The sequence below is a fragment of the Dermacentor variabilis genome, chromosome 2, assembly GCF_050947875.1.
Source record: "Dermacentor variabilis isolate Ectoservices chromosome 2, ASM5094787v1, whole genome shotgun sequence".
In the NCBI taxonomy this organism is placed as follows: domain Eukaryota; kingdom Metazoa; phylum Arthropoda; class Arachnida; order Ixodida; family Ixodidae; genus Dermacentor; species Dermacentor variabilis.
Genome location: NC_134569.1, coordinates 52045262 through 52066509, shown reverse-complemented (window position 1 = coordinate 52066509; position 21248 = coordinate 52045262).

The window sequence follows — 21248 nt, the reverse complement described above, 5'->3', positions numbered from 1 at the left end:
GTGTCGGTAAAATACAGTCCTTTCTGAAAATTTATTAACCTAGTGATTGAAAGATCGGTATACAGGCTACGTTTTAAAGTGTGCGGTTAAAGGTACCAACTGAAATTCCTTATACAAGCACTCGAAAGAAGCAATGTCACTGATAATTGGCCTGTCATTCTGTGAAATTCAACAAGACAGCTGCCTTTTCTTTCTTTTTTCCTTTTTTTTGACAAGGCATGGCAACTTTCACTGTATTTCACTTTTTTTTCCTCCCTACCGTTAGAACCACACTGGTTCAAAAAAAATATGAACCTTGATTTTTTTCCTTTCAAATAAACACCATGGTTGAATTTATATTAAACAATTGCAGCTATCTGCATTTTATTTTGCCGTCTAACATTGTTTTCTACACACAAAACGTACATCGATGACATAATTTTCTTACTTTCTTTCGAATCTTTCTCCTCCTATTTCAGTTTGTTCCGCGCTTCATTTGCGCTGTTCTACTTTAGCTTTTGATCCCATATGAATTGAGCCCCAGATGTCGTTTATTTAGTTGCAGAAAAAAAAATATTGGCACTTCTTCATTTCCGCCTTAGAAGGTCAGATACCGTGCTATAATTGACGACACCAAAATAGATAATATCCTGGTAGACAATACCGAACAAACTAATAAATCATCATCAAGAAGGATTATAAATTGCCGATTCCGGCCTTGGACAAGCGGAAACATTGTGGTCGCTGCATTTTTCTACTTTGTTTGACACACACGCACACGCACACGCACACGCACACACACACACACACACACACACACACACACACACACACACGCATACGCACACGCACACGCACACGCACACGCACACGCACACGCACACACACACACACACACACACACACACACACACACACACACACACACACGTGCACACACACACACACACGTGCACACACACGCACACACGCACACACACACACACACACACACGTGCACACACACGTGCACACACACGTGCACACACACACACACACACACACACACGCACACGTGCACACACCACGCACACCCATATCCATAAAAACCAGAAGGAATGTCATGTTGTCAAAGGCGCGAAATTTGTTTTGCTGGTCTGCCATTAGAGCTGTATATTTCAATGCCCCGTCATTCGACTTTATGGGCGCTTCGAGCTTTCAGTGCGGAAGGCAATACAAGAAAAAGCCAGCCCTACGGGTGTCGAAATTGCCCCCCAGAAGAGAACATACTTTCTTCGGAGGCCGACGAAACCTTTAGGTGTAGAGTGCTGGGTCTATTGTCGGACGCCAAGCCCGTTCGCCTGAGCAGTCACACGAAAATAGCTAAAGTAAGCAATTATCTGGCGGTCGTAACTCACTACATTTTACTGAACAGGTTCATCAACGACGAAGCTACCCGCGTTGCCAAATTTAGACAAACGTCGACAAGCAAAAGAGCACAACGTGTTAGGGGGGCGTATTGTAACAGGTGAATTTCACGAGCGCGCCTTTCTGAACATTTCATGAGCTATATTGCTTTGCAAGCGACAGCGGCGATGGACGCTGAAAAAAGGTATTTATTGACAATGATAAAATAAAATAGAGTTGTCTCTCCGTTAGTCATCATGCATAAATAAAATTTATAAGGAATATAATTTTCGTTGAATGAATCTGTCTCCGCTTTATTTAAAAAAAAAAAACTTTTTTTCTTTGCCAGTGTTTGTGACCTCCAAACACACTCGCGCTTCAATCGCTGATCCCATAACCACCCTTGGTGATTTCGGTGTCAATTTGTTCTGAACTGCTTTTCGTTGAAGCTTCACGATCTGTTTGTATCGACTTTGGTACCGCTCTGACGTTGCTACAATTTCCTATCTTCTTTAGGCAGTGCGAAGCATTGTGCATCTACCTGATTACCACAGTGCGGAATCCATTTCCTTCTTGAAAGAATCTTTCCTTTGTTGTTTGTTTTTCTACTTACCTTTTTAGCTTCTACTTACCTTAGCTATTGATGCTACCCGCCGTGGTTGCTCAGTGGCTATGGTGTTGGGCTGCTGAGCACGAGGCCGCGGGATCGAATCCCGGCCACGGCGGCCACATTTCGATGGGCGCGAAATGCGAAAACACCCGTGTACTTAGATTTGGGTGCACGTTAAAGAACTCCAGGTGGTCGAAATTTCCGGAGTCCTCTACTACGGCGTGCCTCATAATCAGAAAGTGGTTTTGGCGCGTAAAACCCCATAATTTTAAGCTATAGATGCTAGAACTCTGTCAGGATAACCTGCTGACATAAGTAGTGTCAATTGACTTCGGAAACTTCCTGCCATGGAATGCAAACCGGATTTCTTCAGAGCTTTATCTAAGCACTGTCCAGCTATTGCCCTTTTAACAAGTTTTGAATGGATTGAATGATAAGGTAACAGAGGTTTACATGCCCTTGGCTAGTACTCAGAGCACATATGATTCCTAGTGAGTCTTAGCTTCAAATAAAGAAACCGTGAAACGCCATCTTCTGAAATTTAATTCGTTGATTTGGAAGAAATGCAACATTAGCTGAAAAGGGTTAGGAGCCGATTTGCAGTGGCTGGAGAACCACCTCTCTTTCCTTGCATTAAGATTTTTAAAAAATTCGTGCACATATCTGAAAACATTCGTATTACTAAAATCATTGAGGCGGTGAAAAACTTTTCTGTCACGATGAGCTAAAAAACATCGCTAAGAACAGGAGCTATGCGTGAGCTTATACAGACCCCCTCCTCTTGAATGAACATCTGGTCATTCCATTCAATGTAAGTAGACTTCAGATAAAAGCACAGATTTTCAAGGAAACTTTCTCTGGACATACCTAGTGTATTCCTAAATGCTACAGAGCCAAAGCTATCTATGCATTCTTCCACGTGAAGGAGGCTAGAGAGAGAGAGCAAGTGATAAATGAAAGGTAGGGAGGTTAACCAGCTCTGAGGCCGGTTGGCTACCCTACACTGGGGAAAGGGAAAAGGGGACGGAAAGATTAAAAGAAGCAGAGAAAGTCCACCGGGGATATCGTTCAGTCAATCAGTCCGGATCATAGTCGCTGACTCAATCCAGTAGCCTTCAAATGTCGCAGCAGCGCTTTTGTGGCCTTTTGTAGCTACGATATGCGAGGCCATTGTCCCGATTTCTTGTTCAAGGTGAACGGTTTTCCATCTAACTGGTTGAGAGCTGTGCGGAGATCATGTCTTTCATTTTCAAAAGGTGGGCTGTAGCACAGTAGATGTTCTATAGTTTCCTCGACACCGCAGCCATTGCACTCGGCGCTATCAGCCACTCCAATCACAAACTTATATGCATTGGTGAATGCGACGTCCAAGCGTAAGCGGCACAGCATTGTTTCCTTATTACGCGGAAGCCCTGGTAACAGCCGCAGTTGCATAGATGGAACGAGGGAATGCAATGGATGTTGGGTGAATTCAGGTGTGTGCCACTTCTCCGATGTCATACGGTGCGCTAACTTGCTTAAGTGTTGGGCTGCGTCAGTCCGCGATAAAGGTACAGAAACAAGGTTCGCTCCTTCGTGTATTTTCCTAGCAGCTTCGTCAGCGAGGTCGTTGCCGTAGATACTGCAATGACCAGGCAGCCACTGAAACACGACGTCGTGTCCTTTCGCGATCATGTGACGGTGCATTTCTCATATCTCCGACACGAGTTGTTCACAGAACCCGCGACGAAGACATGGCAGAAGACATTGTGAGGCCGCCTTCGAATCGCAGAATATTGCCCACCGACTAGCCGGTTGGTTGTTAATATAATCAGCGGCACCTCAAAGGGCAACAAGCTCCGAACCGGTCAATGTTGTCACGTGAGAAATCTTGTATCGGACGCTTAGTGATTGTGATGGTATAACCACTGCGCCGGTGGAGCTGGTCTAAGTGGAAGAGTCATCCACTCAGACCATATGTGGACTCAGTCAAAGTAGAAAGCGTGCAAACAATCCAGAGCGCCTTGCTTCAAGGCCAAGGTATGCAGGTTGGTTTTCTTTCTTATCTATGGAACCGTAAGACGCACTTGAGGTTGTTTTAAACACCACAAAGCTCAGGTTGAAATTTCTGAGGTTGTGAAGCCCGATGGTAAGGAGTCACGGTGGATGCTGACCTTGTTGGAGAAGGACGCCTGTGGCCGTCGTTCTGGCAGGCAGGCAGGCAAGAGAGCTTGACTGCATCCTTGAAACATGACGAACATGGTCCCTAAGCATTTCGGTGCTAATGTAAGTCGTCATCGGATGGTCCTGAGCCTGCTGTTGAGGCGCTCCGCAGAAGGCCTAGGCAAACACGTAGTGCTTGCGACTGCACGCTCTGAAGTTCTAGATTTGATTTGCATGTTTTAGCAAGCACGGGAGAGGTATAGCGTAGGAATCCGATAAAAAGTGCTCGATATAACTGTAGCATGGAGCCCACTGACGATCCGCATGTTTTGCCGGCGACGAACTTGAAGACGTGAACAATAGATGTGAGCCTCTTCTTCAGGTGGACAATCTGAGAGCTCCAAGAGAGGTGCCGGTCAACAATGACACCCCAAAGCCGATGATTTTTCTTGTAGCAGATAGGCTGGCCATTGATACATACTGGATAAGGAGAGTTTGTCTTGTGACACTGAGTAGTATAAATCTTTTATCTCCATCGAGCAGGTCAAGAAACCCTTGCCAAAGTTATCTTGCAACAAAACTATCACCTTATCAGAATTTTGGATTTGGAAGGCGTCGTCAATTTTTTAAAGATATAACTTCCTTTATAAGAAGAGTGCAACCGATTTTTGCCACGTGCCATTCTCAGAGATGATCACCCTTAGGGGGCATACACTTTGTGGGTTTTCACGACGAACATGGCCTTCAAGAAAGAAACATTACTATGCCCAATGTTTGCCGCCAACATAGTAAGGTTAAGTTTTTGGCAAAGGGTTTTTTTTTTCTGCCCACTGCAGTTTTTTCACCGAAACATTTTGGGACCCAATCATGACGGCCCAAATTGCATTTAAGGCCTTTTTTCCGAATTAGTGCCTTGTCTAAACACCAAACCGGTCTTCTTTACCAGAAGGACGAAGGCACAGATTATGTTTACGCAGAGATGAAGCAATGTAGCCTAATCATTTACGTGGCGCTGTATTTTTACCGCGATTCAACGCATCGATTCCTTCTGAAATACATCTTTCAGCTTCGCTACTATCTGCATACCACGAAACATGTCTAAAAAGTGACGTTTGTTTCGGGGCACTCAATTTTGGCTACACGGCAAAGTTGAGTCCAAGACTAAGGATGCGCTCCACATTCTCCGGTAGACGAACTTGATGCTCCCTCTGTCCTTGCTTGTTCGAGCTTCGTCGTGTTCTGCTATGCGAAACTAACTCGCCTAAAGGTCGGTGCTCTGGTGATTTCTCCTGTATTCAAATTACAATCCGAAGCTATCATGTCTGGAGGTTGTGCGTAAGCCGTACTTTAGGAATTTTCTGACGCAATTTACATTGACTAGTTCAATTAGTTCAGTAATGCTCATGCGCCACGCGGAGAGCCTACGTGGATCGCGATGCGTGGTTCGGAATTATTTTTCTCGTTCAGACAACCTCACCCCCGCCGACGCCGACAACGACTCCGGGTTACCTGCGACACGGGGTCCTTAACGCTACCGCTTTGAAATACATTACGCGCCCGATGGTGGGACGGGAACTCGGTCGCCAAGTCGTCTGATGCTTCAGCTGTTAGACAACAATCTAAAGTATGCTCCTATTGCACCAATGTCAACTAGCTCTTCGATATCATCGCCGTATGCGTTGCGTTGCGCATCGTGGGCACGTGAGAGCCCACGGGGCGCGCACCCAATCAGATGCTCGTAACTTGGGCGACCCGGTCTGGGCGAGGGCCTTCGGTATGACCTTGCACTGACATTGCAATAACTCATAAACAAACGTAAGCGTCAACACTATTCCTTGTGTATTCAAACAAAATTTCACCGTATGTACATTTCAGCAAGCTCCGTTGGATCTGTCGAAATTTTTGTCATAACCCTTTTGTCTGTACGTTTTTCTTGCACTGTATAAAATATCCATTAGACGGAAGCCACCTGCTCAGCTAATGAGTTCTTTCGCTAGATTGGTGCAGGCAAGAGAATAACACAGCAACTCTGTAGCCAACGAGGAAGGTAATTGGTGAGCCGATATTCGCGGCACACACGGACGCTCACACACACGAGAGACTCTCACTAATTAACATCCTACGCGGAGAAGTAGACCAGGGCCCGAACTTTGCATCTAGTTTGCGCGCAGTATGAGCTGCTTTATCGTCGTTATCTCTCCAATGGCACTTGGGAGTCCCATAGGGAGGGGCCCGTCAAAATTAATGCTGCTTCGTCCTAGGAAATGTTGCGAGCAGCAGGCCGCTGTTGCCTCACGAGCGTAAACATGGGGCACACCAGATGTGGCCTCCGCTACAGGTTGCAACAGAAGGTACAAGCAGATTTATTGAACCTTAGGACTAGTGCTAAGTGTTTTTATATATATAAAGCGAGCATTTTAGATAAAAATTGAGAATGCTACACCAATTTCCCGGCAAAATTTCAATATGCGCAAGAAATTGAAGCCTAGGAAGGAACGCTTGGGATAAGTAGGCGCTCTGTAATAAATTGTAAGAGATCATTTACCTCGTGTTACTCTCTTTCTTTTTTTGTTTTGAACAGATTTTTTGAGCACAGCCGGTGGCGATAGGGCCCTTTCACGCTGGGGCCGCATCACCTGAACGGCGCATCGAAATGCTCATAGTAGGATAATGAAAGCAAGGATATTCGTAGAAACAATACTATTACTACTTTAGGTAGTCGTTTATTAACTTCAGAAAAACGGCTAGGTGGGATACATTAGAGCTGTATAACACAAGGCACATATAAATAATTGAGGCTGTCCTAATGCCCATATTCCACGTGGCACACCATACAGAACATGAAAAGTAGCAAGAAACTACAAATGAAAACGCAACTGCAAATGGAGCGAATCATAAGAGGCCTCCGATATGCACACGTTTTAAGAAATAGAACTTGATAAAATTGTGCAATAAACACACTGGTATACACAAAGATATGATTGCCACATAGGTCAAGTAGTCCTGGACGCAAACATTCAATGCTATTAGAGGTCGCGAATATCTACGCTTTAAAGCCCTTGTCGTTGTCAGCGAATCGAAGCCGTACCTTAATGAATATCCACTTAGTGGCAATCATAAGGTTAACACCAAGTGGTATGGTTTGTGTTGGTTCCTTTTATTTGATCCTGTTCTTTTCTTATCCCCCGATCACACCCATTCGCGGATGCGGGGGATGTCCGGATGTCCTTAGAATTTGTCCGCGCGGCGCCAGTATACAGGACGTGACAAACTCATGAAGTCCTTCTTCTCAGCTGTTACGGTTCTTTTGCTCTGCAGAGACAAGAAAGATTTAACGTTTATGTGTTATATCGCTAGAGAAAAAAATTACCGACGATTACGTTACTTCCTAATGCGAAATTTGAGCGCAGCAAATAAGCTGTTTCACCTTTTCGATAGATTGAGGCAAAGAAATCGAGCAACACATGTATGCGCTATCACAGAATTTTTTTTTATTTTTCACACGTATTCCTTTAACAAAGACTCCACTAGGTAAGCTTCTGCTTCGGTGGCACGCACCTCTGGATTCTGACGGCGACGGCGCTGGGCCTCTGCTCTGGCAGCTCGTTTAGCAGCAGCAGCAGCAGCAGCAGACGGAGGACTTCCATCGGTCGTCTCGCTCATGGCTCAGAAAGAACTGGCAGATAGTTTCGCAGTGGCGAACGGCAGCGGCAATTTCGGCTCGGGCGGTGCACATATACAGATCCGCCGCCACCGATCTGGCTCTCTGATTGCCACCGCACAGGGCGAACGGCAGCGGCAATTTCGGCTCGGGCGGTGCACATATACAGATCCGCCGCCACCGATCTGGCTCTCTGATTGCCACCGCACAGGGGTTGCATTGGAGGAGGAGCGAAGAAAGGAATTAAGTTCGAGCCGGCGCTTTGACAACCGGAGACTCGCAGGAAGAGGGGGGAGGGGGGCGGCGTGTACACCCAGCGGCAAACGATGGGGGCAGAAGCGCGCGCAGCAAGCGGACAACACGATAAAGGGAGGAGGGAAGAGATAGCAGCGACTGACTGATGCCGCTGACGCCGATAGTGAGTCAACCCCAGCTGCGGAGTTGGTTTCAGGGACAACGCCGCCGATGCCGACACAAACAATATGATACCCTCGCTTCCGCAGCGCTAAGAACCAGGTCTAGCCGTGGGAAGGTGGTCACGTATTCGTCGACGTGCCGGGGCCTACGTGAAATAACCGGCGCGTCGGCAACTGAAGAGCACCCTATCCGCCACACAAGAACAGGGGGGGGGGGGACCCTTTCCTCCTCTTTCTGCATGGCGGCGACGGTGTTCTATGCAGTCACGTTATCTTGACTCTCTAGCGGCGTCAGCGGCATCCAGCGGTATCAGTCGGTCGCTGCTAGCGCTGGGGGGATGAAAGGGGGGCGGAGCTGGTTACGAGGCTGACGACAACGCCGACGACGACGCGAAACCCAGGAACGGACGCCAAAGAGCTGCGCTCTAAAATGTAGGCCTACTACGACTAGCAAGAAAGTAATTTAATTAAGTGATGGTATTTTTTATACAAAACTATTTCAAATGTTTCATATTATTTCACAAATTCTGTAACGGTTCGTATATGTGTTCACATCGATGCCTTTGCAAATTATTGCCGTTAATGTGGGGAACCACCCCGGCTGCAGCAGAAGCATTTCGTATGCCGATCATGGCACGCGGAAGTCCAGGTATAACTTACGCCATTCTAGGAAACATTCTGTTAGAGTGATTATGAGGTTGCAAAGGCGAAGTATATGTTTCTGGCAAAAGTGATGTCCAGGTTGTTGTTTTTTTATTCGCAAATACTTCAACTTACTCTTATATCTAGGTTGCTAAACAATTACTAAGTGGACAAAAGCTACGTTGAATTTAAAATATTTGGACTGCGCCAGCATCGAGCGACCATGCTTACGAGTCGCGATGACGCTAACTTCATGCTAGCCCTGTAGTTAGGCGCAATTATAGTCACGTCACTCATGGATGGGCGTCAACTAAGGGCGTGACAGTCGGGCTCTTCAGCTGTTCATTTTCGGGTTTTTGCATGGAATCGGCCGGAATTATTAACGTTCTGCAAATTACGCAGCAGCACAAACTTTTATTTCATCTCTGGAAATGTTTATGAGCTGCTCAGATGGTGCGCTTCAAGTCTTCAATTGGGACCAATCGCATGGATATATTATTTAGAAAGTTATTTAACCTGATTTGCATAATTTCTTGCCCAATCAACACATCGAATCATTTTCAAATGTGTGCCTCTGGGGCAAAAATAATCCATAAAAAATCGCTCAATACCTCGACTTCCCTAATTTTAAGGAATTTCGAGCGCATTTTGTGAAAAAGAAGTTGCATGTATGTAGACCAAGAGCAGCCTTCTTTCTTAATTAATTAATGCAATGTTAATCCGCCCTTCTTCCATTTGTTGTAGTGTATCGCATGAGCTCAATGTTCTAGGTCATTCAAATCTTCAAAGGAACACAGAGTCGGCTGCGGAGAGGTTTTGCATTAAACAAATATATTTTTTTGAATTTTAAGTGTAGAAATAAATTAGAAGGTATAGGCTTCTGTTGTGCCAGCTATACGGAAATCCCCAATGCGCGACAAAAGCTTAATGAATAATAAATACAATCAATAAATAAAAAGTCAATGATAAGAAGTACGTTCCAAGCACAGCAATACATTCACAAGCACACAAAAAGTGTCCCTACACAGACATTAGCACCGGCAGTTTAACCCAGTACTATAGGGACAGTCACCATCCCACAGAAGGATAAAAGTCCTTCCACGTATACATATATGTGCAGCGTCAACATTTGCACAGAATGCTAACCGCGACGTCGCGAAATGAGCCGTGGAGCAATGATCGTGTATCCACGACGAATGGCATCATGTTTACAGCTTCTTATACGACAGACAGAGGTTGATAACAGAAATTGTTCTATATTATAATGCCCGTGTGTACTACGTGTGTGACGAGACCAAATACTTGTCAAGCCTGTTGGAATAAACATCAAGATACAATACTTTAGGACGAATACGTGTGGCGAATACATGTTGATTATTTCAGAGGAAAATACTCTGCGCTTATTTCTCGAAGCGTTAGGCATATGTAATGATTAGTTTTCTGCTATTTACGACAGACATATTCCAAGAGTTATGCTAAATCCACGAGTGCTTGTCAATGCAGATGCCTCGACACTCCCTAAATTCTGCACTCGCGCAATATGAGTGAAAGCAAGAATTTGAAATAATTTATGTAACACTATAGACAGCAATTTCACATTTATAGCGCTCCACGCATTTTCTGGGATCCATCGAAAGATACTATGCCGTAAACAAGTGATTAACCTTACTGCACCCGATTAAGTACTGTTTTTCATACTCGATGATACTTGCACGAAAAACATGCGTTTCGTATCCTCAGCAGTCGAGAGCAGCTGGGTTATACGCGTATACTGCTATATTTCCTTTGCACCTAATCGTGGCTTACTTACGCTAACTTACACTAGCTTACTTACATTAAGCCCTTAATGGAATCTGGCTGGCTTAACTGCTCATAATTTGATTAGTAGCATGCCTTTTCAACACCGTCCACAATGTTCCGCGTACATTACGTAATGCGTAAAACCACCGAGGAAAGAAAAATACTTCGAAGGAACGTCCCTGGAGGATCTGGAAGCCTAGTCATAAAGAAATACAAATAAAACGCTCATGGGAAATAGGCTCTCGCTATGTGATACGCGAACGGTAATTTCTAGCCCCTGAGCATGTGGAGAGTACTGGAGAGAGTAGAGCGGGGAGTAGGTGGCCAGAGTCAGTCATGACGAGGGAGTCGTTAAGACCTACCGCAAACAAAACAACGTATTGAAAACTCTGCCAACCACGGAGCTCCTGCTCGGCAAGAGTAAACGCGCAGAAAGGCCCCGGAGGGAAGGCGGGGTAGTGTCAGAGGAGGTTGGCTTGCCGAGGCCACCTACCTGACCTCGTGGTCCTTTCTAGTTTGGTTATCGTTTCTTTTATCCCGTGCCTTTTCTTTTTCCGTGGCTAAAACACTGTACATGAGATAAGAGCTGCTGAAGAAAAATTTTGTGGCCTCAGAACAAATGACATGTCATGCGCCTCGCTATATACGGGTATTTCTATGCACGCTTTCGCAGCACCCCGCGGTCAGTAACACGTTTCCTTTTCTCAGTATTGTTTTAACCGTACATTCTCTTCGACCCCATCAAACAATATGAATTGTTCAGCGAACTACTCTACATTATCCTTTGAATTTCGTCCCCCCCCCCTCGATCTCCGATGCATATATCAACCCCGCTGCAAGGAAGCCCGCACTTCAACTCAATTTGTTGAAGAAACAACTGCGTAATACACCGCACAATTACCAACTATTTAGCGTCCGTGTTTTTCGGCATCTAGCTTATAACGTGGCTCGTTCTAGTTTAGGTGGATAGGCCGACTTCCCGCCTCGCAGTCTCAGCACAAGCTGTCATACACCGAAATTGCGTGTCCGTTGGTGGGTCCCGAATCCGGGTCCCCTAGCCCAAAAGTCCAACACCTTGCTCATTACCTCAAGGGCGCACGCATACTTCTCTCACGCCAACGCTATAACTATAGCGCTTGATCGTGAATGGAGTGTGCGTTACGTAACGCGGCGACCACTTTCCCCAAAGTCATTTGGTCACAAAGGCAGGAATGGAGCACTCGGGTAATTGCCTTCCTTCCACTGCACGTCCTTCACGTGCTCCACGTCTAGCAGCTACAGGTTGTTCATAAAACAGAGAGCGCGCGCAGACTGCCCGATCCTTCCCTCTGTCATCTAGCGCTACATGAGACGCTGTGTGACAGGCGCCACCTTCTGACGATGGGGGATAAAGGCGCATACGCTCGTGTACTTAGATTTAGGTGCGCGTGAAAGAATCCCAAGTGGTAAAAATTAATCGGGAGTCTCCCACTTCGGGCGTGCCTCATAATAAGATGGCGTTATTCTCAGGTAAAAGAATCTGAGGACACCTGTGAACTTCTTATGAGCTGTGACTACTGCAGCATTAATGTCCAATTGAAGCCCGCGGAGCGGCCTTTCGAGTTATCAACTCATCACGGGCAAGCGAGCGCGGTGAGACGCTAGGCGGGCTGGTTTTGCCCAGTGGGTAAGTTACTCGGTTTCTGAGCGTCGGGCAGTTGGTTCGGTACTACTGCCGTCACACAGAAACACACAGAAACAAAAAAAAACAGAAACAAAAAGTATTTCCACGTTTTGAAAACCGAAATAATGTTTCTTTTTTTTTTTTCTAAAAGCTAAGCGTGGCGACAAATCAGACCTAACGGCTGACTTTAAGCGGAGGATCAAAGTTCCAAAGTGTGCAGCTTTTGAGGCCGATCTCTGCCGCAGCTTCCACAAATGTGGATTTGCCACTGAAGAAGGAATATCTTCCCAGTGTTTCAGTTCGTGCAGCCTCTACTACCCGGGTCAGTACTCCAGCCAGTGTAAGCTATGTAAAGCCAGGGCTAATCTTAATCACATTCTGTGGGAATGCCCACAGGCTCCCTCTGAGGGAAGAATAAAGTTTTTAGAACAATGGGAGACCTTATTACTCAGCTCCGATCCGGAGATTCAACTGCAGACCGTCCAACTGGCCGAAATCGCCGCTAGGGTCCAAGGACTCCTGGCCGTCGTCTAGGTGGGAAGACTTAAAGGCTTCCCTACATCTGTTGGACAAATAAAGTTTTACAATCCAAAAATCCCAGTGTTTCAATATGTTCTCGACAAAGACGTAATACTAGGCAAACAAAAATTAAATTCTTAGAGATGTAAATCTACGCTTCCTATATTGCTTGTTCAGTTCGTGCCCCACAACCACGTTTATTTATTTTATCCTTTTGTGAATGAGCTGTTTCGATAGCTACCGCCACTCTTATCCCTACACACAACTCCTGCGTGGAGGAGTTCTGCCCACAATTATTTCTGTCAATATTACAGACTGAATGCGAGAACCACACTGTGAAGACATCTTTATGAACTTGTGAGCATATTACTTCGAGGGCTACACACGAACAAAGAGAAAAAGCGGGATGGGCTGAAACCGTAACGCTGCGGAAGTCGTCACGTGTATACGCTACCCTCGAAAGAACACATAAATGATCCCTTATCATAGTAACGAATCGGTTAGATTGGTCGTGCCGACTTCATGCAAATAAACTATGCTCGCACAGCATAAGTCTAAAGTACTAATAGCGCCTTTCCTGCCAAATTTTTACATTACGAAGATTTAGCTACCCGCCCTAAACCTCTTATCTCATAGGATAGCATTGGCTATTAGGACATAGGGGTCATAGGAAAGCAATCGCAGAATTAACGCGTTGCTTTCCTTTTTTTTCTTTGTTTGTCTCGATTTGACAGCCCAGCCTGTACTCTTGTTCACACGGCATGTAAGTTTAAAAAGAAGGGCGGCCTTACCTTTCAATATTCCGCGAGAGCACTGTATCTTCACTTCATGGAGTGGTGTTCGAGCTCTGATGGGTGGCCGGCTTTTGTTCCTTATCGCATTCTTGAGACCAGGAAAGCTTAAAACAGAAGCGAAGCGGGGACTTTGCAGATCGATAATACGTCGAGTGGCGAGTCTCATGAGGCCATTTTAAGTGGTCGCTTAATAGTTTATCTTTATTTTAGGGTAAAACAGAGCATGGGCACTATCGAAAGCCCCCACACAAAGAAAGAAATAAAAAAATACTTAAATGTCCCGCTTTACTCAGAAGAGGGTACCAAGGTGCCATAATGCAATAATAGCTTCCAAGATTTCAATAATAGCTTCCCGCTCTTAGACGTTCACGTGCGCACAAGAGATAATGGGGGAAGGCTCTGTCGTCCCGTTATTCAAGCCAAATGCCGAACCAGCTAGCCCTTGGGGTTCGGTTCTTTTTGGTTAGGGAACCAAATTAAATTTGATTGTCGAATTTGTATTCTCGCTCTTTCTGAACTCCGACTGTTTAAGACTGTGGCAGACGCAGCCTTTCCTAAGCTCCTAATGGTGTTGTGTGGACTTTCCTATGCAATGGATGGAAGTTTAGCTTCTGAGCTGTAATTTTGGTCAGATTAAATTTACGGGACTACACCAGCTTACATTTTTCAATTCGACAATTGTTCTCTAGACCTCTACCATAATCATCATCACTTCCTTTTTTTTCTGCAAGAAAGCTCGATGGTCCAGTGAAATTCATACTATCCTTACCCTTCACCCACTGAACCCGTCCTACCCATAGTGTTATTACTATGTTTAGCGCAAAACCATAGACACAAGAAAGACGACCCCCCTCCCCCCCCCCTCCAAGGACAAGGCGCTACTCTCAGCTGACATCACTTTATTGCGTCACTCCGTGTGGCACCCTCGACTACAGTAACCTTCCTTTCTGTGCCCGCTCGTTTACTCTTAAACTAGACTTTGATCTGGGTAATCTGTATTTCTCGCAACTTTACTTATTCCACCGAACATCAGATACAATGTGCTGCGCTTTTTATTCACACTTTGAATGGGTCCTGCAGCAACTTTTACAGAAAGGGGCGTATCTAGAGGCATATCTCCTCGTTATTCTTTTGTCACACGAGGAAAAAAAAGACAGAAAGAAAAGACATTTTGAATGCAGCTTGGATTAACAGAGCCAGCGGAAATCAGGTACGGCCACATCTCCACCTACGCAGTGTTTTTCATTATTCTTGCTTCTGAGCTATAAGCTCCACGCCACACCAGCACAGGACGAAGATTCGCATACTCCGGCCGCCGCCATGGGGCCGCGTGCAAAGTATCAACTTTACATTGCACCACGAAGACCACGAATATCAGTCGCACCGCCCCACTGAGAGGGCACAGTGTCGGCGCAACAGTAGTGTCCTTCTCCACCACCAGATGGCGATATTAGCTACCGTGTCGCGTTCCACTACTGAATCTGCTTGAGGCCCTGCTAAGTCACGACGTTAAAAGAACACCACCGAGCAGTAATCGTGTTCACACTTGCGCAAGAGTAAGGGATAAAATGGCGACTCTTTAAGAAAGTTCAAAGAAAGGGCAAGCAGCCTTTCCAGAGAAACTCTCTATAGGTTCCAGGTTGGAAGTAGAAGGAACAAAATCTGGCCCACGCATTCATGATACTGTTACCAAGTGACTAGACAAGCGTATAAAAGCTTCGCAGTAAAAAAAAAAAAATCGCAGATCCCACGCTCTGTGGAATCGACGTTATGCGAAGCATGTTGCCTATATATCGGAGTAAAAAGTGTTGCAGGGTCTCTTTAAAAACGATTTTCTGTTACACTTTTCGCTCACCTGTATCCAACCGCCTTATAAACTGTACTATAAAGTGATCCCAAAGGTTGAGAACATTTGGTGGAGGTGGTGGTGGTAACAACTTTATTGAGATTCCGCTCAGTTATCTGGCAGGCCCCAGTCCTAGGATGGCCCACGCAACGAGGGCTTTTTGTAGTTTTTGATCCGGCGTTCTGAGCAGCTCCTCCCACGTCTGTTGTGAGGGGGCTGGCAGGAGCGACCTGGGAGGGGGTAGGCCCTCGCACCCCGAAAGAATGTGATTTTGGGTAGGCAATGTTTGATTTGTGCAGTCTTGACATATTGGGTTCCATTGCCCGTTGGTAATTATGGCCAGCCAATGTGGGCTGGAGAACGATTTAGTTTTTTGTGTCGTTAAATCCTTGCGTCAGAACTCTCTCAATTCATCTATAAATTACCTTAATGCGAACGGTGACACCCCACAGTTCCTATTTATTCCTTTAATTAAGTTTTATTGCAGAGCCACCGCGGTAGTTTCGCAGCTATGTTGTAGACTGCTGCTAAGGACGAGGTCGTCGATTCCCTACCACGGCGGCGGTATTAATTCTGATGGGAGCGGGCCTACAAAAAATATTCTGTGCCGAGAATCGGGTGCACAGTAGTGTACCTCAAGTTGCTCAATATTATTCGGGATTCCTCCACAGTTGTGTATTGTGTGTGTGTTATTATCTTATTTTTTTCGAATTCTTTTTCTCTCATCTATCACATCCCTTTCCCTCACCCCCAGTACCGGGTAGCCAACCGAAGATATTCTCTGGTTAAGCTCCTTGTCTTTCCTTTGCCTCTCTCTGTCTCTCCATGACGGCGCCTTTTGTAGCCGTGGTTTTAACCTTCAAGCGGTAAGCTCAGTCAGCCATCTATCGCCAAATTGCATGGAAGTAATTTGTCACTTGATGATGCAACTTTGGCGGACAGAAGAGACCGCAATAAAGCCTGATACAGTTTTGAACTCCTTTTGAAGAACCTTTGCTTTTCATTAATAAGAACAGGTTGCAAGAAAGTTTTCAGTGTTGTACGCCTATCAAAAAATTATGGAAAAAGAAAGAAAAGAAGAAAGGCGAAGAAAAATGTGAAGAAAGAAAAGAGAAACGCGCAATGCCTGACTCCGCGAATGCTGCACAGTGCACTTTGAATCATTGAATGGATTTGGGGCTTCAGAACTTACTCCTCGCTGACCGTTTTGTCTGAATTGGAATTGCAAAATGGAAGGCTCCATTTAAAGTCAAAGCAGCCGGTGTCGCCCATTCGCCGCGCTTCAAAAGCTTTGTTGGCAGTGCCAAGTTTAAGATTTCCTTTGCGTTTAAGCTTTATCTTTTCTCTTGCTCGGTGACGTAAGCGGGACATGTGCTTTTCTTCTAATCTTCTCTTATTGCTCTCGCTATATAAATAGCGGTCTGGCATTTCGCAATTCAGCCGTGCCAACTAAATTGACCACCTTAAAAAGCGTTCGCTATAACCGAAGGTAACGCTTGCATACAGGGACTTTTGAGGCGTTGATGTGTACTTTCCTCGGTGCTGGGAATTTATCCAGAACGGACGTCACAGTGCCTCAACTTGTTCTTCATTCTGGAGTGGAGAAATGCAATAAATGTCTTTCTTAGAAGCCTATTTAGCGGTTCAATGTGCCTAGTACGTTTATATTCTACGCCATTTCGGAAGCACATCAACTCATGAATAAATCAAAGGAACTTATACATACGAAGAGCCAAAACGAAAAGTCAGCCTGTGGGAGCTTCCCAAGCATGTGTGTTTATTTATTTCAGCTGCATTTGAATGACGTCGTTGAAGTTCAGGGACAATCTTATTTCGGTATTTCTCATTTCTTTTTTTTTTGTAGAGCATAGAGAAATAGCAAAGATGAGGTACTCTCTCTCCCTCTTCGCATTGCAACTCATCACTGAAGCGAGCGGAACGAATTTAGAAAAACTAATTCAGGAGAGAGAAAAACCAAGTTAAAATTCTGTGTTGCACTTCCTGTAACACTTGTGCTCAGAGCTGGGACCACTGCCGGTGACGCTTTTCGGCAACCACAAAGAACGAACTGCTGTTTAGACTACCAGCGTGGCTGAAATGACAAGCAGTAGCCTTCGGGTTCAAAATGTGCACTATAATATACATAAACGCAATAATATATTTGTGCGTGGCACTCTGTAGACATACTATAACGACGACACAGGCGCTTTCGTCGTGTCGAAAGCTAGCAAGTGTTCTTGCTAATGAATTGTCTGTTTTGTCTGGGTGGCGTTATTGGCTCGGCGCGATAATACTGTAGCTTTGTCTCTGTCTCTCCTATGTGTGTGCATGCGTGTGTACTTTTGCGAGCGTGTGTGCGGGTGCGTGTTTTACTTGTACACGTAAAAAGAAAGCCTACAAACTTACTTCAATCACGTCAATGCAGAATAATTATGCGCCCAGATATCATTTGCGAGAAAAATGGAAGGTACCCATTCACTTATTAAACTAACCACAACATTTTATTTATTTATTTATTTATTTATTTATTTATTTATTTATTTATTTATTTATATCTAAGGTACCGCTAAAGGCCCTCGGGTTGAGGGTATCCCATCACAAACTTTACGCTAAATGTTCATATAGGAAAGTTGAACGGAATCGCCATCAAGTTCTAGCTACGGGTTTCGACATTTCAAATTGACCGTGCCGATCGAGATGACTGGCCGTCAAATTATTAGATTTAACCGATGGCGTACTCGGCACCGGAAAGCGCAGCCCTGGGAGTAGCCCCCTTGTTGGCGTAACAGGGGGACGTTAATTAAAGCTTCACCCTACTACGCGATCAGGCGGCCTTTTCGCGTTCCTGCTACTGAAGTGACTCTATGCGCCCAATCGGGAATTGCGCCAGTCGGAACGAGCTCACGGGAAGAGGCAGGTGCCACGCCAGCTTCATTTTGCGCCGCATTTTTACGTCACAGCACCGCTGGACGGAGAGCCCCGTTTCGTGGTGCCGTGGGCGTAATTGAGGTAAATTGAAGAAAAAAAAGAATGAATTGAATGTCAGTTGTGTCAGGATACATGGTCACGTTGAAATATAAAAAAGAAAACACGGAGCTTTACTTCGCTTCGACATTCGAATTTAAATATTTACCGTGAAGATTGTAACTAAGAAGCAAATAAATTAATGATTTTATCTGGCAAGGTAATTGCTTTAGTTTTTCTTGCAAATTTTGTCCGCCTAGACAGGTAAGTCATCTGCAGTAACGTAGCTTGAACATATTTTGCAAACTTTTCTTTCATAATATGAGCGTTTGAATTAGCAAAGAACGCACCGTATAAAAATTTTCGAAGCAGCGCTTGCAATGACTTTCATAGAACAATATCAAACGGAGAGGGAGACAAAGGCGAAAAGTGGCAAGAAGCGTAAAAGTAGAGGGGTGACGTCATACATGAGTCAGCTAGGCTTACCACCGTGCACTCGACCCAAGGGGAGAGAAAAACTAAAAACGCCAGGACTGTGCCAACTCTCAATCGATAAGCCAGACAAACGAGTGATTTCAAGCTATGTGATTACATATCGCGCCTCAAGAATGGATATCGAAGTTTTAAAACCTGTCTTTTTCGAAAGCTTTAACGGATAGAATGATATATGTAGTCTCCGGAATGAAGTAGAAACTAAATGTTTCCACAGAATTGTCTCTTACATATGAAGTAAGCACCAAAAACAAAACTGTCATTCATTGCCTCGATCGAACTAACTGGGCTCCTTCCGCGGCGGTTAAACTACAATGGCGAGCACTGCAGCTGTAATTGAAGATCGTGAAAGTGGAGGAGGGGAGTGCAGGGATGTTTGGGTTGGCCTTTGTTCGTTTTCCTCCTATCGTTGGCGGAGAAAGCAAGCAGCGGTGGCGTGACTCTCGAAACCGTAAGTGACGGCGGCGTATCCGCCCGCTGCTCCTTGCATACCCGATCGACCAATGAGAAACAATTCCTCGAAGCTGAAGGCTTTGTCAATTCGGCCCAGGTTTTTGGTATAAAGTATAGGGGCCGAATGATTTATAAAGCTTTTCATTCGTCAATGCTCTTTGCTATTAGTCGGCTGCCTTCGAAAATACTATGACCGGGAACAGGGTTGGTTGGAATGTGATCTTACGAAGAATTCTATCGTAAGAGCGTTTTTGTGAATACGGGCCCATGATTTCGTGTGCTTGCGGGCGGCAGCCATCGTGTGCCGGGAAATACGGGAGTAGTTATCGATAGTTTGCAATTACGGATACTTAAGAAAAACTTCGTCGACTTCAAAAACATTTTCTGAAAAACGAGGCAGACTTGAGCGACCTTGCACAATCACAGGCCAATTTCCAGCGAGGCTGTTCTTTTCAAGCTGTTGCGTTGGATACCTCAATAATCTGTAACTAAAACAATCAAGTTAGACGTCGCCAGCTAATTACTCGGGACATTGACCCCATTTCGCGCAGATTTTAACTTGTGCACGGTCACATTTCGTTGTCTCAGGGCCCCAGAAAAGCACACGTATAACGCTTGAAGAACGTGTGAAGAACACCTCGCGCACGCACTGTACCTCTCACGCACGCACATCATCATCATCATCATCATCATCATCATCATCATCATCATCATCATCGTCGTCGTCGTCGTCGTCGTCGTCGTCGTCGTCGTCGTCATCACCATCATCATCATCATCATCATCGTCGTCGTCGTCGTCGTCGTCGTCGTAATAATAATAATAATAATAATAATAATAATAATAATAATAATAATAATAATCAGGCATAACTACGTTCCCTCCACTTCGACAAGTGTCGGTGTCACCGTCATGCAGTTAACTCAAGACATCGTGCAAACAATAAGTGCTTCGGGAACCGTCTGAAGTACGAAGAAAGCGGGGATTCTGTAATTGTTTGTGAAGCTCATAATTAGGCCAGAAATAATAAACTTCTGCTACGCTTACCCCTAGTAGTTCCGCCATTTTATTGTATTTAGTTATTTTATTTATTTATTCATACTGCAGGCCAGCGTACTGGCCCATGCAGGAGGGGCAATACAGTAGACAAGGTAATGACAATGCACCAACAGTTTTCTCAGCACGCTGGGAAACACTGCGGATCACAAATAACGGTCTTGAGCACTTCCCTAATGAGCTATTTTGCAAGGCCTGTAATTAACTCACACTTGCGAGAGTTCCTCAAAACGTATGCGCAAAATGGTCATTATCTCTTCTAAATATAAATTTTTTAAAACTTGCAGTTTTTTCAGGACGTTGGGCTAACTTCGCACGTGATTCGTAAAATGTGCTTCTAAGCTCCGGAACGATTGCATGAATAATTTTCTACCAAGTGATTTCTACAACATTCATAATTTAAACTTTGGCCATGCAGTATGCTTAATCCTTGCCCATTTTTATGCAAATTTTAAACCTCCGTTTAACCTGCACACTTTAAACGTTCGTGGTGTGTCACCGTTGACGTGGCCTCCATGCACCCTACATACATAATTGGCGCCTTATTTTTTTTTAGTGCTTACAGGATAGCGGTAAACGTTGTAAGGCGTCTGAAGAAGTACAACGCATCAAAACATGCTGAAAACGTGTTTTATCAATTTTTCATTTAGCTCATACTTCACCCACGTGCTTTCTTGAGAAACTTCCCCGCACATCTCCCCTAATGCCCCAAATTCCCTCTAAGTATAAACCTAATGAATTAGCCAGTTCTCCGAGGACACCGTGAAAAAAAGCCATATAACGTTTTCAAGTGCTTATAGTCACACTAATAGCTTTGCTGTAGAAGA